This window comes from Protopterus annectens, chromosome 3.part1 (genome assembly GCF_019279795.1).
Source record: "Protopterus annectens isolate FY-2018-M chromosome 3.part1, PAN1.0, whole genome shotgun sequence".
NCBI lineage: Eukaryota > Metazoa > Chordata > Ceratodontiformes > Protopteridae > Protopterus > Protopterus annectens.
In genome coordinates, this window is record NC_056732.1 from 1602616060 (window position 1) to 1602632880 (window position 16821).

The window sequence follows — 16821 nt, forward strand, 5'->3', positions numbered from 1 at the left end:
AGTGCCTCTGTCGAGTAGATCCACTGGAGTTATCCCTGGGATGAATTTTCTATTTCCATTCCACTCGTCAAGATTTCTCGTGAATAGGGTCATCTAAGTGCTCTGCTTGACATGTATAGGAAGTCTATTCCATAGCATGGGCAGTCTCTGGGTTATGAACCTGTCCCTCCAGTATGTTCTGTTGATTGTGGTAATGAGGTCGAGGTCTCTGGAGCATGAGGTGTGGAGGATTGGGATTTCTTTAGAGGTAGCATTTCTAATGGAGCTAGGTCAGACATGGCTTTGTAAGTCAAGCAGAGATTGCCTCTAAGTAGGCAATCTCTCTCTCTGTTAAGTGTACACAGGGAACACACTCAGTCTGGGGTCTGGGTTTGGGTTTCCCTCTGTCTCTCTCTCTCTCTCTCCAGATCCACAGTAAGACTCCCCACTGACACAGCTGTAGAGTTGAGTCCTCAGCCAAGTGTTCCAAGCCAATGCCTCTACCACCCTTTCTGTGAAATCAGTGCTCTGTGTCCCTGCTCCAAATATCTGACACATACACCCTTTGAGATTTGATTTTCACACACACACACACACACACACACACACACACACACACACACACACACACACACACACACACACACACACACACACACACATACACACACACACATACACACACACACACACCTGGGAAAGGCTGGCACAGATTTACTAGGTCTGCCCCCATGGCCCAGACTATAAGGTAGATTCACTTAAGGCTCTTACAAGGGTAACCAATTACACTGAGTAAAATGAATATCAATACAAATGGTAGTTTTTAACCAATGAAGCGAGGCTTTCAGGGGCTGCCATGGTGTCACCAGGTAAATATAAGTGTTCCGACAGGTTAAAATATTCTCTAAAAGACCAATCATAATGACAAGTTTAAATATATTTAATAATAAATAATAAAAGAACACAAAATACTAAATATCTATTTACAATAAACACCAGAGTTTCAATCACAGGAAATATTAAAAATAATACAGATGGATATATTCACACAGATGCAGAAAAAAACGTACTTAACTAATCTCAATAGATTTTCCTGACTGATCTAAAGAATTGCTATTCCCAGGTTACTTACTAAAGCAAGGCAAGATGAAGTGGTTGAGTGGTCTTCCTTCTTTGTCAGGTTTCCAAAACAGACTGCTCTGAGACTTCTGTCTCATCTAGTATTAAAACATGATTTCAGTGCTGGCTTACAAAATGACATCACATACATCTGGTCATCTGGCTCTGGTTCCCAAACTACCCCCTTTACTAGAAACTGAACCAGAATTTTGCACATATGTGTTACCATACACACAAGATAGAACTTTGCTAAGAAGTGTTATAGCATCTGAAATAAAACCATTTCTAAACTTCCACCCTTCCAGGGTAACAATTAATTCATCCCAAAGGACAATATAGTAGGATTCATAGTCCTGCTTTTCACAGACATTTTGTCTCTGGCTGCTATCAAAATTGTAAGATACAATCATTATGGCCTGAACCAGGTCATTTAATTTCAGAATTTTTTCAAAGTTAGCTAGACTCAGATTAATTTCTTCTCTTCCAGTATCTTCTGTTACAATATATTCATTTCAACAGTTACAATACAGTCTGACATACAGGTGCATTTCTTTTCTGTTCAGCAAGACCCACTGTTGGTACATTTTTAACACAAACAGCTTTACAAATACAGTTTCAACACAGGCACCAGTACAAATCCATTTGATATACAAATGACAAATAATTCTTTACAAAACTCCAGTTAGCTATGCTGGCGTATGTTACACATCCATTGCCCTACTTCTCCTGGCATAGCTGGCAATACTTCACATCATCACACAAGCAATAATGCTTTCCAGTGTGATTGTTACTGGGAAATAATGCCCAACCAGGGTATTGTGAGACCTGATACCACAGATGGAAGGCCTATACACTTCTGGAAGGGTGTTATTTCCAAAATAACACCCACCCTAGAGGGTACTACTTGCTAATGAGCTATCTGTTAAATTGTTTCATATTTGCTTTCTATTGGTATATACTTTTTTATATTTTGATGCAAAATGATTCATCAATTTAATGTTTCAAAGTTGCTGTAGCATATGTAATTGTTGCAGGAAGTATTTTATATTGAAAATATAAATTATGTAAGTATTTAATTTCAACACACACACATACACACACACACACACACACACACACACACACACACACACACACACACACACACACACATACACAGATGTACATGCAGAGGCAAAGATTGACAGATTCACACAAATATATAAACACACATGCATACACACACACACACACATACACACACACACACACACACACACACACACACACACACACACACACACACACACACACACATACATATACATAAAGACACACATACATACATATGTGTTCAATAAGCACAGTCACTTTCTGACTACATCTCACCTGTCATTGCAATGAAATAAGTAAAAATAAAAACCATGCAGTCTGAAGCACTGCAGCCCTGCCCCCTTTAGCTGTCCCCAGTTTTGCAGAACATCTCTTATTTGCCTCATATTCTTGTTCCTGTTCTCAAAAATGTTATTTTCTGGTAAATTGCCAAGGATTACACTTCATCAATAAAGCTAGACATTATAGTGTCATACCTCTTATGTGCTTAAACAATGGGTGTTGATGAACAGACTCTTTGGATACAAAAAGCTGAGCGATATGTGCTTCCCCCTTGCTCACTCACTCTCTACTCTCCCTCTCTCTTTTTCTCATATACAGTTTTTCTCTCTCACTGTCTGTCTTACACACACACACACACATGCACACAATCTCTCTTTCTCTCATACTTTTCCTCAGAATTGCCTTTTTTTCTTTAGTTTTGACATCAGTAAACAGTTTTGTTACACTGCATTTAGCAAGGGGTAAGTAAAATGGCAACTCCTTGTAGCCAGCATTGCAGTTACATTTGCTAGAAGAGTGCTTTTTTCTTTTTACTACTTTTTGTATTTTACACTCCCTAAAGAGCAAAGCCATGTAATGCTAGTGTAAAAATGGCAACCATTTTTTTTTTTAGTCCCTGCATCATAGGTTCATAGGTTCATAGGTTGGTACTAGGCTATTGGCCCTAGGCCCTATACAAGCCTAGCCATAACAATTCCTTGGCTATTTCTTCCCACACTATTTAATTCCCTGGACCCCTGTCTAGCAGGGCGACTGATGTGATCCCTGGGGTGAATTTCCTTTCTCCCATCCAGTCATCAAGGTTCCTTTTGAAGAGGGCCAAAGAGGTGCTCTGCTTGACATGTATGGGCAGTCTATTCCAGAGTTTGGGGAGTCTCTGGGTCAGGAACCTATCCTTCCAGCATGTTTTGTTTATTGTGATGACAAGGTTTAGATCCCTGGAGCGTGTGGCTCTGAGGGATTGGGATTTCTTTAAGTGTAGCATGTACAGCAGCTCTGGGTTTGGCATGGCCTTGTATGTTAAACAGAGATCACCTCGGAGTAGACGATATGCGACAGAGTATAGCTGGAGTTTTTAAGGCGGTCAGCATAGGGCATCTGCTTTAGGCCTGTGATTCTTTTAGTGAGGTATTTCTGCGGCCTTTCCAGTTGTTGCAGATGTCTTGAGAGGTACATACCAAATGGGGCGTTGTATTCTATAATGGGTCTAATGAGGGATAAGTACAGTGGGACAATGACCTCCTTTTTTCTAGATGAAAAGCCCTTAGTGATGAGGTGAGCCACATAGAAGGATTTCTTGACTGTTGTGGCAATGTGGTTATTGAAGGTGAGACCACTGTCCACCTGTGTCCCTAAGTCTCTTATCACACTTTTGATGTTTAGTGTACTGCCACCTATGTGGTAATTCACGGGTACATGTTTTTTTCCCAAAAGGGATAACTATACATTTCTTGGCATTGAGCTTGAGCCCATGGATCTGGCACCAAGCATCTGTTTCTGTAAGGCCCTTTTGTAGAGTATCAATATCATTTTGGGATTCAATAATGGCTCCCAGTTTGCAGTCATCTGCGAACTTTGTTAGCCAGAGTTCCTTAGTGTTGGCCTGTACTTCAGAGAAATAGATGCCAAACAAGAGAGGCCCCATGACTGAACCCTGAGGTACTCCACTTGTCACTTGTCTGGAGCTGGATTTGGAGTCAGCTACTTTTACAGTGTGGGTTCTGTCAGTAAGCCAGTTGGCAACCCATCGAGTGACGTAGTGATTAATGCCCAGCTTAGTAAGTTTATCTATGATTCCAGAGTGGGGGATGATGTCAAAGGCCTTGGAGAGGTCCAGATAGGCTGTGTGGACACTAGTCCTCGGTTCTGGAGACTGATTCGAAGAAGTCAAGAGACAAGATTGGCCCTTCATGAACCCAAACCGGGTGGGGTCCATTGTTTTAAGGTTACCAATGTCTTTGTTTATAAGTTCCATGATAATACGTTCCATGGCCTTGCAAATCAGGCTTGTCAGACTGATGGGGCAGTAGTTCCCGGGATCCAAGGTGGATCCCCCCTTGTGGAGTGGGATAACTGTAGCTGTGTGCCACTCAGTGGGCATGAAGCTTGAGGTGAGGGTATGATTAAACATGACACTTAGGTGAGGTGCCAGTTCATTTTGTAGTTCATATAGTACACAGCCCGGGATGTCATCTGGTCTCAAGAGTGCGTTTTTTACCTGTGTGGCCGTTATTACCGGAATTTGGCAATCTTCCAGTATTGAGATGGGCCATTTAGGGGGTGAGGGAGGGGTGAAGTTGGCACTGAATCGATCTGCCCGGATATTGGCAATATCCTTGGGATCAGTATATTTAATGTCATTGTGTTGTAGTTCAGAGCAGATCTGAGCATCACAATTTAGATTCCTGACATAGTTATAGAATGCCTTGGGGTTGTCTTTGGAATCTTTGGCAATTTTATTTTCGTAACTAGCTTTGGAGGATTTTATGAGGGATCTCAGCTTCTTACTGAAGCTGGTAAGGGAGTTTTTTGCATCCTGAGATTTTCCTCTTTCCTGCAACAGTTTCTTCCTTTTGTTGTAAAGTTTGTTTATGGCAGGGGACCACCAGATTGACTTCCTTTTTTTGGAGGAGTGCATCTTGGTTCTACTTGGGTGTCTTAATATATAGCAGCAGAACTTGTTTTACATGGAAATATTCTGTATTAGTTCTCCAATATGGTGCCAATGTACATTTAGCACATTACCTGAAGAATATTTAAACACAAGCTAGCAAATGAGAAGGCACAACAAAGTAAGGTTAATAAAGACAGACTCTTTGCCAATGATATGGTAAAATATTTGAGAGGGTGAGAAAAGAGTTTGATAGATTTTCCCTAGCAAGGAAATCAGCATAGGCTGGCATTTTTTCAGATCTCATGGGGGTGGATGCTCTTACTTTAGAACTGAAGGACTGCAGCAGAGACCTGGAGCTGAATAAGGTTTATTATGATGGTATGTCTAATATCATAAATTGTATATACATATTTCTGTAAATCCTTTAGCAGCAAATAGATGAAAACATGTCAGAATGCAATCTGTTTCTGTCTAAATGTGCAAACAAATTATGTTTGTCAAGATATTTGCAATGTCTCATTACTCAAAGCAGTGTACTCAGTTGGACTGTATGTGCATATCAACCCAATTTTCTTCATAACAGATCTCAGTAAAAAGAACATAGAAAAAATCATAAGAAACATAACAGAATAAGCTGCCACGGTTCTAAAGTGGTCGACAGTGGTAGAACTAGTGTTTTGGTGCAGGGGGCTAATAGCAAAGCTAGACATGTGATAGAACTGCTGTATCACCACCTGGCAAATAAAAATTACTTTCACTGAAGGCAAAACAGGTGTTCATATTTAACACCAGCAGCTTGTTATGAGATGAATACATGACTTTCACTGAGCAGTGAACAGGTGTTCACCTTTTACACCAGCAACCTGCTATTAAACCGACAACTGCTTTATAGATTATTATCTTATCTGACAACAAAATAGAATATTTCCTCTAATCTTTACTCAAAACAAAAATAGCCTGTTCTGTATACCAGCAGTTCTTTTATGTTAAACAGCACATAGTTCTAGGTACTCAGCACTGTTTGAGGGTTATTTAAATACTGTGAAATTTAAATATGATGAATTCATATGGAAGTTTGTAATCTTACCAGCAAATCTCACTTTACATTTATTTGGATATGTTTCCACTGTCTTTCTTATTGCCAAGCTTCTGTTTTAGTTTACCTCTGGCATCCTTTCCTCGCTACTTCATCATCTAGGACATGTCTTGTGAAGAAGTGAATGAGATCCATTTAAATGGTGGCAGTACACTAAACACAGAAAGTGTGATAAGAGACTTAGGGACACAGGTGGACAGTGGTCTCACCTTCGATAACCACATCGCCACAACAGTCAGGAAATCCTTCTATGTGGCACACCTCATCACGAAGGGCTTTTCATCCAGAAAAAAGGAGGTCATTGTCCCACTGTACTCATCCCTCATTAGACCCATTATAGAATACAACGCCCCATTTGGTATGTACCTCTCAAGACATCTGCAACAACTGGAAAGGCCTCAGAAATACCTCACTAAAAGAATCACAGGCCTAAAGCAGATGCCCTACGCTGACCGCCTTAAAAACTCCAGCTATACTCTGTCGCATATCGTCTACTCAGAGGCGATCTCTGCTTAACATACAAGGCCATGTCAAACCCAGAGCTGTTGGACATGCTACACTTAAAGAGATCCCAATCCCTCAGAGCTACACGCCCAGGGATCTAAACCTTGTCATCACAATAAACAAAACATGCTGGAGGGATAGGTTCCTGACCCAGAGACTCCCCAGACTCTGGAATAGATTGCCCATACATGTCAAGCAGAGTGCCTCTTTGGACCTCTTCAAGAGGAACCTTGACGATTGGATGGGAGAAAGGAAATTCACCCCAGGGATCACGTCAGTCGCCCTGCTAGACAGGGGTCCAGGAAAGTAAATAATGTGGGAAGAAACAGCCAGGGAATTGTTATGGCTAGGCTTGTATAGGCCCTAGGGCTGATAGCCTAGTACCAACCTATGAACCTATGAACCTATGGATCATAATGAAATGATAAGGAACCCAGTTAAAGGTGATAGAGTATTACAAAGTTAGTGGATCCAAAGATAAGCAAGCTTGATTTTTTTTTTTTCATTTTTCTTCCCTGGCCAAAAGTTTTAATGGAATGTAGCCAGGCAAACCAAAGCATATAAAACGAGATCTGAATAAGAATGAAAAACAATTATTTTGCAAAAACAAACGGTAATGACAAACAAACTGAATTCATTTATAAATGTTGGGAACACTCTTCCCAGCACCATTACTGGAATCCCTAACCACCATCAGTTCAAATCACTAGCTGTACTCTTGCCACTCTCCTGGCTAATCTCTCTCCCATACCCTTTACCAACCCCTTTAGGTTTCACTTACTTCATACACCCTATTATTCTCTGCCACTCCTGTACCCTCCCCACCCTGCCTGAAATTCTTATTCAACCTTTGTTCTGGACTCTGCCATCTACACTCCATATCTTATATCAGCAAATTGCAAGACATCCTAGCTACAGACACATGTTTCTAGCTTACAACACTCATTACTGTTACTTCATATGATATTCGACACTTTTGCAGAGTTTTCTTATTTTTCTCTGCTCAATTGGCACTCTCTGTAATTACTGGTGAAATTAATTTTGAATTTGCTTTCTTATGTACATAAATCTCGTTACTTTTGTATATAACTCACTCCTGAATATATTATTATTATTCCGTATTATATTTGTATTGTAGAATATGAAGCTTTTCTACCCGGGTCTCCGCTGAAAACGGGCTTCTGGCCCAGTCGGACACTACCTGGTTAACAAACAAAATAAAATAAAATAAATAAATAAATAAATAGATTAGAATATCAGTGTATGAACTACCCTGTTAACAATCTCATTATTTGTAAAATGTAAACAAGTACATTTTAACACAGGTTACATTCACTTTCTGGTTATCTAATAATTTTTTTTTCTGTTAAAAAAGAAAACAACTGAACAATATAGAAAATCTGAAACTGATTATGCAAATGGGAGTTTGCAAACATAGTCTCAGATCTCAGGTAAATACGAATTGAATATTCTGAGAGTATATTGCCTATCATCTTTTACTCTGTAACACACATTTGATTTTCCATACAGACAGTGTCACTTTGTGGATTGATTAATCAATCAGTCATTCAGTCAATAAACAAACAAAAAATGAACAAGTCCATAGGTTAGTACTAAGCTAACTGCCCTTGCGAGCCATTTTAAGCCTAGCCAATTATCCCTTATGAGTCTCAGACGCTGCACCTTGTGTTTGTAAGGCAAACACCTTAGCCATTAAGCCACCCTCCCAACCCTGACATGAGCACTGACTATATTACATGAAACAGGTTTTTTCATGTTCATTCATGGACATGATTATCTTTCTGATTGTAAATATTTTTAGTCCAACACATGCAGTTCTTTACTAGAAAGGAAGTTACATTATCCCATTTTTATGCATGATATTAACAGTAAAGACAACTGCAGTCTTACAGACTTAACATATGGTAGCAGTACTTAAAGCATGCCTTTTATTGATTGATTGATTTTGTTTTGAGCTGTACAGTACAGACCCAGGTGGGCCATTTCTCAGGACAGCATAGTGACTTCATGAAGCTGAATATAAAAAAAAGCATGCAGTCTGTACAACAGAGATTTGAACAATCAGCCTTAGAAGATACTTACAATAGACCAACCCTATTAGGTGAGTTACTATGTGCATGGTGATGAGATGTACACCCTGGGATTCAGACACAGAGCACTCTATTACATGAAATAGCTTAATGAGGCATGATGTACCAGATGAGGGCGATTCAGACACATAAATAGCATGACTATGCTGCCAAGGAAAATGCCCAGTCAGCGTCACGTGCCAATAACCTTATAATGATTGCAAATGAGCAAACTTATGGAACTGACATTGTGATAAGAACAAACAACATTGTGATGCAATTCAGAAATGAAAAAAAATAGGATGACAAACATTCATGCAGCAAATTTGTACACTATCATTCATTAATTTATTTGTTTATATTTTATATATTACAGATATAAGGGTGTACTAAAAATATATGCATGTTTACAGATGCAAGAATATTAGTTTGAGAAGGAGTTTGCAATGTCAAAACATGGATGGAAAAATGGAATCATGTTCATCATTTCCCAATGAACACAGAAGCCATCACGTTAAGGTGCTGAGGTCGCATTGTTCTTAGAACCAGTGCATATCATCACTCTGCACTTTGCAGATGGGTCTGACAATGGCTTACATATTATCAACTTCACAGCAAGGACACAGCAGAATGTTAGCATGAGGTCAGCAATATCATACAGGAGCCTGAAGATGTGTGCTATCCTCACACTGAAGCATGTGGAATACCTATCTCTGTAGACACTAAAGTATCATCATCATTTTCTTTCGGCTGTTCCCATTAGGGGTCACCACATCGGATCATCTGTTTCCATTTCTTCCTGTCCTCTGCATCTTGCTCTGTCACACCAACCACCTGCATGTCCTCTCTCTCCACATCCATAAACCTTATCTTAGGCCTTCCTCTTTTCCTGTTTCCTGGTAGCTTCATCCTTAGCATCTTTTTCCCAATATACTCAGCATCCCTCCTCAGCACATGTCCAAACCAACATAATCTTGCCTCTCTGGCTTTGTCTCCAAACCTTTCAACCTGGGCTGACCCTCTAATATACTTATTCCTAGTCCTGTCCACCCTCATCACACCCAGTGCAAATCTTAACATCTTTAACTCTGCCACATCCAGCTTTAACTCCTGCCTTTTTGTCAATACCACTGTCTCCAACCCATATAACATAGCTGGTCTCACTACCCTCTTGTAGACCTTCCCTTTCACTCTTACTGGTACTCGTCTATCACAAATCACTCCTGACACTCTTCTTCACCCACTCCATCCTGCCTGTACTCTCTTCTTCACCTCTTACACACTCACCATTACTCTGAACTATTGATCCCAAGTATTTAAACTCATCCACCTTCGCCACCTCTACTCCTTGCATCCTCAACATTCCTCATCATTCCTCTATCCTCCCTCTCATTCACACACATATATTCTGTCTTAGTCCTGCTGACCTTCATTCCTCTTCTCTCTAGAGTATATTTCCATCTCTCCATGGTCTCCTCCACCTGTTCCTTACTCTCACTGCAGATAACAATGTCATCTGCAAACATCATATTCCATGGGGACTCCTGTCTGATCTCGTCTGTCAACCTGTTCATCACCATTGCAAATAAGAAAGGGCTCAGAGCTGACTGTTGATGTAATCCCACCTCCACCTTAAACGCATCCGTCACTCCCACCACAGACCTCACCACTGTCACACTACCCTTGTACATATCCTGTACCACTCTTACATACTTCTCTGACACTCCCGACTTCCTCATACAATACCACAACTCCTCTCTAGGTACCCTGTCATATGCTTTCTCAAGTATGTGTAACATTAATAATCCTTGCTATGGGGGCACAAATGTGGCCATTAAGAGACATAGTTGGAGTTTCACAGGCATCTTTCTCACAAATATTGCACCTGCAACTCGATAAATAAAAAAAATAGAGGCCAGCACCTTGAGAGTGAAACTCGGTTTAATGCAAACAGTAAGAAATTAGACCAGTTTCGGCAATCTTTGCCTTCATCAGTGATTATCGTCCATTTCAAAAGTTATTTCATTTTATACATCCAGCTTCATTGTCAATCAGACATTTAAAGGGACAGTACTTAAATAACTATATGCAATCCAAAGGAGTATATCAAAAATATAAAAAAAGTATATTCAAAAATATATTCAACAATTACAAATGGTCATTAAGACCTGGGGAAAATAATGCCCCTAGCTTAACCATCCAGCTTTTCTCTTTGTCATTTAGTATACTGTGCCACCCTAATTTGTGTGATCTATTTCCCCATATTTTGTCAATAATGCAAAAATGAAAGGTAGCTGTTTTGTGAACACATACATGTCTATACAGTGAATTAGTCCTACGTCTGTTCCTAATGTCACCTAAGTGTTCAGACATCCTTATTCTGAACGGCCTAGAGGTCTGCCCAACATAAAATGAGGAACAGGAGCAGGTGGCCAAATAGACTACCCAGTCCGTTCCACAATTGGCAAAATGTTTTATACTATACACCAATTTGGTGTCCATGCTAGAAAACTCCTTGGATTTTGGAGTGTGTTTTTTGAACATTGAGACAAACTTGACTGTGACTGCTGGATTACCAGGGAATAAAGTTTATGCTTTGGAGTTCGAATTTTACCAACTTTGCTGTTGAAGAAAGCAGTCAGTTGCAACAACAGGATCGAAGGGTCTTTGTGGCACCAGTATCAGTGGAAGGTTTGTGATGGTGTATATATGAGTTCTTGGGTCCATATTTGCAGTATGGTTTTGCAACAACAAGATCGAAGGGTCATTGTGGCATACAAATCCTTTGGGACATCAGGACACTTTAATGGATATCAATGATGAATTATTCATATATTGATTGATTTATATGAGTTTGTCTTTAAAAACCTGATACATATTTTTTTGTATAGTGTGATAACAACAGGATCGAAGGGTCGTTGTGGTATCTGGACTATCAGGTTATATGTTTTGGACATTCCCAGTTGGTAGAATTGTCTTGATTTCTTCTTTCTAAATCACAGACATTTTTTGGGACTGATTTACTCGGGTCTACTTCACCCTGTCGAATATCGAAGCTGATATTGTCGGCACCAAAATGTCAAAAGCAAAAGTAATTGCGCTTGTAAATGGAAATCTCCGTAAGGGGAGATTTCCATTTACTGCAATGTAGTCTGATCTCGGAGTTGGTATATTTAAGTAGCGGGGGGTGTGGGGGGGTGCAGGGGGGCTTGCCCCCCTGCATAGAGCAATTTGTGTTGTGTTTGGGTGTTTTTTTGTGTGTGTTCGATGTTCGGGGGTTTCGACATTTTCATGTCAATTATTACGCTGTCGACAGTTTGAGTTTTCGACAGCTTAATATAAACATGATTTACTCACATATTTATCATGTATAATAATGATGGGAAGATTATTTCTGATTGAATTTTAAATGTGTTTGTTATGTATGTTAACTACAGTACATGAGCAACATTCCTTTGACTATTGTTACAAATAGAATTTAACAAATGGGCAACCTACAATAACAAAATTTTGGATTTTCATGCAGAAGGGTATTGGCATGGTATTGGGGGACAGAGTTTAATCAGATATATAGGGTTCTCAATACTTATGGTTCCATCGATATTTATGTGTGATACTATATATGTTTGAGAACTGAATAAATGTTCTGCATGGTATGTGCCAATTTTGTATAACATTTGGCAAGACATATTCCTAGCAGGAAAATAGGTATATAATACAAAGGATAGGGACTGCTAACTGAATTTAAATTTGTCAGTTCAAATTGTACTTCTGAATGAATCTTTAGGGTGGGTCTCACTAGTGTATAAGTCCCCCCCCCCTTTTTTTTTCCATTTTCCATCTTGGACTTAATAATGATGGATTTGGTAACTATATTACAGGGTTTATCTATAGATAAAAATGACCTTCAACTGTTTGGTATTCATTTGAATAACATTGATACTAACATGGGGGATACTAGGGACTCTAATGACTTATGCAAGAGCCTTTTTTTACAACTGACTAAAAGTATGACCAATTTACGTAATTCAGTTTGGCACCTTAAATTATTTAAGGCCTATGAGGTTAAAAACATAACCCCCAGAGGCCTAAGAATTAGGATGTAGCCTTATGTTAACAACCCTGATGATACATTACATGACGAATGGGCACAAACACAGCAAGATGCTACTATGTCTTTTGTTAAAATATTGTCCTCCTTTTATGAACGGTCAATCCAGACCAACATAACGGAAACTCAACACATTTGTGAGCAAATTAAGGCATATGAGGGTCAAACATACTATCAGGAATGTATTTGCAAATTGTCTAAAGTCTTGTTAGTGATAGAAAAAATCTAAGGAATAGGAAATTGCATAAGTTTCAAAGGGATTTGAGGTATTATGAGCAAGGTAAACCCTTTGGTTTCAGAAAGAATGTTGTTTTTTCAGATGGGGAACATAGGATGGTTAGGTCCAGGAGAAAGAGACCTAGATCGACTTTAAAGAAATCGACAATGGACTATAGCAGTACCTCAGGGGAGGAATCATGCATTACCGAAACAGAGCAAGGGCTTTCTCAGGGGTCCCCAGCCCTCAAAAAAACAAAAAATGTTGCTGCCTCTTTAGATCTAGGACACACAGGGGTGGGAGAAAACATCAAAAATGTCAAAAATTTGGAAACATTGTTACAAATGATAAATACCAAATAGTGGAATATTCAAATGTACTCAACATCTCATCTGTAACCCTCCCTGAAACTGCTATTAAACTATTGAATAAAGGATTAACATATGTTCCTGTTTTTTATGTCCATGAAGATACTGTGGTTAAGGATGTCCTTTCATTTTGTCGGTTGTTAAATCTAAAATTATTTTTTGGTCAACAGGAGAATTCTCAAACATCTACTGATTTCAAGTTTAAGAAATCTGTTTTTCAACCTCCCACGGACAAATATGTCACAGTATTTCAAAAATCTGTTCTCAAAGATCTACATTTCCATGGATATGAATCTTGTATGTTAGGCCACAACTTATCAGGGGATGAACAACAAGCCCTTAGGGAACTTAGGAACAATCATAACATAGTTATCATTCCTGCTGACAAGGGAGGAGCAGTTGTAGTTATAGACATGGTTTATTATTTATCGGAGGCCTACAGATAACTTAAAAATGCCATTCATTATATGCCAATGCCTCTAGACCCAACAAGCTGCTTCAAGAAGGAAACTGATTCCTTCTTAGAGCTTGCTGCTGAGGAAGGCATTATTAGTACATCAGTTTTACAACATCTTAAGGTGGATGATCCTCCGAAACAAATATTTGCTGCCAAAGATTCACAGAAATTTTCAAAAATCACCTGGCAGACCGATAGTATCCGGTATGGGTTTGCTCACGGAACCCTTATCAGGATTCCTCACCAAATATGGTGCAGTGGTTAACATTGTCACCTCACAGCAAGAGGTTCTCCGGTTCGATTCTTGGCTGGGGTGCCTTCTGTGTGGAGTTTGCATGTTCTCCCTGTGTTCGCGTGGGTTTCCTCCGGGTACTCCGGTTTCCTCCCACATTCCAAAGACATGCATCTGGAGCATTTCTCCCCGGGCCTCCGCTGAAAACAGGCTCTATGGAACCTAGTCGGACATTCCCGGTCAACAAATGTTAAATAAAAATAAATAAATAAATAAAAAATAAATAAATATCTACAGCCACTTCTGACTATGGCCAGATCAAGGATCAAGGATACCACGGAATTCCTCAGAATTGTAAGCGATACACAATTAGAACCAGAACGGGACAATGTGTATGCTGGATGTTACGGTTCTATATACAAACATCCCACATTGGGCTGGGTTTGAGGCTCTTGAATATTGGCTAAATAAAGCAAACCTTTATCGTCCAAGCTTTAATACATTGTTGGTCTGTATGGCAGAACATGTCCTAACAAAAAATATCTTTTATTTTCAGAAGGAATGTTACGGGCAGGTGCGAGGTACAGCTATGGGGCCATCCTTTGCCCCCATTAATGCAGACCTCTTTATGGGGTACTTGGAGGAATTCCTTATATATGATGATAATCATAACATATTTTTGGTGGATATGGACATTTGGTGATGATATTTTGATGACTGTTGGCTGGTTTGGTGTGCAGATACTGCATATCTTTTAGAGTTTGTCCAATACCTCAACGATAACAAGTGGGGTATTGAATTTACTCTCAATATGCACCAACAAGAAATTCATTTCTTAGATGTCAAGATTTGTAGGAATGTGGATAACACATTTGTCAACACAGGTGTATCGCAAATATCCGCAGTACAATAGCTTTTTGGAAGCCACCAGTTTACATCCGGACCACATTATAAGGAATATTCCCAAGTCCCAATTCCTTCGTACTAAAAGGATTTGCTCCTCCAGTGATGATTATGAACATCATAAGAATGACCTGGTACACAGGTTCAAAGCCAGGGGTTGTAAATCAGGGCATATTCTTTCAGCTAGCAATTTGACTACTGGACAGGATAGAGTGGATTTATTGAAATATCATGAGAAAATGCCAGCAACAGACAATACTATTAGATTTGTAACTACATATGGTAGAAACATTCATGCCATTAGAAATGCAGTTAACAAGAATTGGAATATCCTTATGGCTAATCAGGAATTACCTAGCCTTCTGACAAATGAGTGTAAATTTTCATATTGTAGAGGTAGGACATTAGGATCTTACCTCAACCATTACAAATCCAGGGCTGAACGACTAATCATGGGAGACCAATTAACTATCACAGGAGATAAACTGGTGGGATCATTCTCCTGTGGACACTGCTCCTTTTGTAAATATATGCCTAAATCCAAGGAGTTTTCTAGCCTGAACACCAAATTGGTGTATATTATAAAACATTTTGCCAATTGTGGAACAGACTGGGTGGTCCATTTGGCTACCTGCTCTTATTCCTCATTTTATGTTGGGCAGACCTCTAGGCTGTTCAGAATAAGGATGTCTGAACACTTAGGTGACATTAGGAACAGACATATGACTAATGCACTGTATAGACATGTATGTGTTCACAAAACAGCTACCTTTCATTTTTACATATTTGACAAAATATGGGGAGATAGAGCACACAAATTAGGGTGGCACAGTATATTAAATGACAAAGAGAAAAGCTGTATAGTTAAGCTAAGGGCATTACTTTCCCCAGGTTTTAATGACCATTTGTAATTTTTGGTTGATACACATGTTTTTGAATATATTTTTGAATATACTTTTGTTATATTTTTGATATACTCCTTTGGATTGTATATAGTTATTTTAGTAATGTCCCTTTAAATGTCTGATTGACAATGAAGCTGGATGTAAAAAATGAAATAACTTTTGAAATGGACGATAATCACTGTTGAAGGCAAAGATTGCCGAAACCAGTCTGATTTCTTACTGTTTGCATTAAACCAAGTTTCACTCTCAAGATGCTGGCCTCTATTTTTTGATTTTACATGCATTTTCCTGGCTTGGTGCACCTGCCTTACGTGCGAAGTTCATCTTGGGCTCAGACCTGTAACTCAATGTCATGCTGTAGCACATAGAGAAGCATATGAAGGTTCTCACAGACATCAGTGGAGGAAAAACAATAGAATATAGATATTCTATGAAGTTTCACATTTCTCTGATATTTTGTGGGCCATCTACTGCATCCATATTGCCGTTAATGTCTTGCCTTGTCCATGTGGCATCTAGTACAGCAAACAGAAGTGCTTCCATGCTATCAACTACCAGGTAGTGTGCAATACGCAGGGTATATTTATTTTTTATTTATTCATTGTTGATCAGCTTAGTCCCACTAGGCTAGTAGCCTCTTTTCAGAGAAGGCCCAAGGTAGTACTTATACTACTAAGGTTAAATTTGGCCAGGTCGTCAAGGAACGTCAACTACTCTTTTCGATACGTTTTGTGGTATCTTTTACATCCACCTAAGCTACCACCAACACAAGCAGATGGGGCCCTGGTTTAATGCCTCATCCAATGGACAACACACTTAGAAGTACAACACTCCCCTTATGCCACACTGCAG